Source organism: Sitodiplosis mosellana, unplaced genomic scaffold (genome assembly GCF_009176505.1).
Source record: "Sitodiplosis mosellana isolate CC-2019 unplaced genomic scaffold, AAFC_SMos_1.0 Smas_scaffold_704, whole genome shotgun sequence".
Classification (NCBI taxonomy): domain Eukaryota; kingdom Metazoa; phylum Arthropoda; class Insecta; order Diptera; family Cecidomyiidae; genus Sitodiplosis; species Sitodiplosis mosellana.
The window spans coordinates 1-2,027 of NW_022595946.1; the positions used below are offsets into that span (position 1 = coordinate 1).

The 2,027-nt window shown below is 32.6% G+C and overlaps 1 long non-coding RNA gene across 1 annotated transcript; it reads right to left on the bottom strand.

The window, feature by feature from the left end:
- LOC129570935 (uncharacterized) lies at positions 1 to 1,435 on the bottom strand. The gene is made up of 3 exons (XR_008688188.1): positions 430 to 1,435; positions 130 to 197; positions 1 to 58 (listed from the first exon to the last, which is right to left on the bottom strand). It is a non-coding gene; the product is annotated as an uncharacterized LOC129570935 (long non-coding RNA).
- Positions 1,436 to 2,027: the final 592 nt, after the last annotated feature.

Here is a 2,027-nt window from a genome sequence, read left to right on the forward strand (position 1 = left end):
ACACAAATATTACGGCCTTTGGATATGTCAACCGGCTGCCTCTGACCTGATTTTTTGACTAACGAAAGTAAATTGTTATTTGATCATTAATGTCAGATGCGCCGTTGCAATCGTTTTAAAATACTTTACCAAATAAGAATTGGCAGCTACTGTACCATAATCTGGCTGACACTTTTTATTGTCTAAGATAGGAATTGCTAAGAAAAGTAAAAATATGTTAAAAAATAAATATTAATGCGTTGTATTTTTACTAAATCTTAGACATAGAAAAAAACTAGAAAAAAAAAATTTGAAAACTCATCTACACAATCTTTAAAAACGATGGGAACTTTTTTATGATACCAATACAGGCAAAAACTACATAGAAATATGTGAACTTTGATATGAAACACAAAACTGCGTGCTTTGATTTTGAAAAAAAAAACTCACCTTCAAACGATTTCTTTTCCATTTTTCTGACAGAAACTCCAGATTCGAATGGAGGTTGGGTTTGAACTGTTGACAATAATATTTTCTAAATGTGTTCGTACTTGTTGACTCCTTCATGTGCAATTTATTTGGTAAAAAAAATTTTTTATCGTATATTCACTGTTGTGTGGATGCAACGGTGCAATTTATGTAATAGATAAACAGAGTATAACATTTATCAATAATGATAATCACTTATCAGTCTTGCACACACAGTAAATTCACAAGATCCTCCTTTATAAAAAATGATTTAGTATTGGTGTACTTTGTCAAAAGTTTTTTCTTCTGTGATTTATCTTCCTTTAATATTTATAGCTAGAATAATTTATCACCATTCAAGAGTAATATTTTCAACTTAATTGATTCGACATAAAATTTAAATAATTATCACAGAATTATAAAAACATATATGCCACGTTTGTTTGCTAGATGCTTTCTGACTTGGTGATCCGATACAAAAAATGTGCTTATGTACTAAAATTTCCATTCAGCTGGCGAAGGACACACTCCAGAAAGATAGAACGATTCTGATCCAAAAAATGTATTTATTTGAGCTAGAATTTAGTTTTTATCTCTAATCAGATCTTTTCTAGCATGAGGTTCAAGCTACAAACAACAACTCGGCGTTTGTTTATTTTTGTCAAATATAGACAGAGATAACTCTATATTGCAATTTAATATATTTGATGTGTAGTACACAGCACAGATTGAATGTGAACTCAACACCAAAACCTTGATCTGAATATTGCACTAAATTTATTCGAGCGCGCGCACTTTTCTCAATTAATGACCCGAACACACTTTTTGTTTATAGTTGAATGTTTTTGTCGAGCGAACGACGTGTGTGATTCAACCGCTTCACCTAATCTATCGTAAAATGTTCATCTAAACTGATAATAGCCCATATCACATAAGTTGATAAGATTCGGCCCGTGTCGTCTCAAAAAATTTGTTAATTTTGACGTATGTAGACTGTTTTCCCTGCTTTGTATTACTCAGGGCAGATATCAGTGGCTTTGCGGAAATTTACATGTTGTTATGATATTTTTGGATGGTTTGTGTTTCTGTCGGGCAAAAAAAGGGAATTCAATCAAAAATCAACTACATACGCAGCCAAAGCGGTTGAATCACACAACCGAACGATGTCGACGAAAACAAACTAAAATGGTAGCGCGGAAAAAAGGCGAAAAAACGGTAAACATTGAACTGATTACAGGTCATATGACCAAGTAAAGCGATAAACAGATCGTTCGGCTACACGATAATTGTACCCTATAAGAGCCGGTGTATACAGGAATGCTGTTGCTCCGTATGTGCTTCTACAATTATTCTTAGGCCACTACAATTTATTATTGGGTTACTACACTTTATAAAACAGTTTGTACCAGTTTTGGAGCATTTTTTCTCCCTACAAAAACAAAAACACTGCTGTTGTCAAATAAGTTGTCGAAAATATCAAGAATCGGACGACTGATTTGAATTCTACAATTTATCTACAATTTTTTGAAACCATTCTTCATTCGAAAAAACATTTGATTCATGGAAAATGCGTTTTTTGA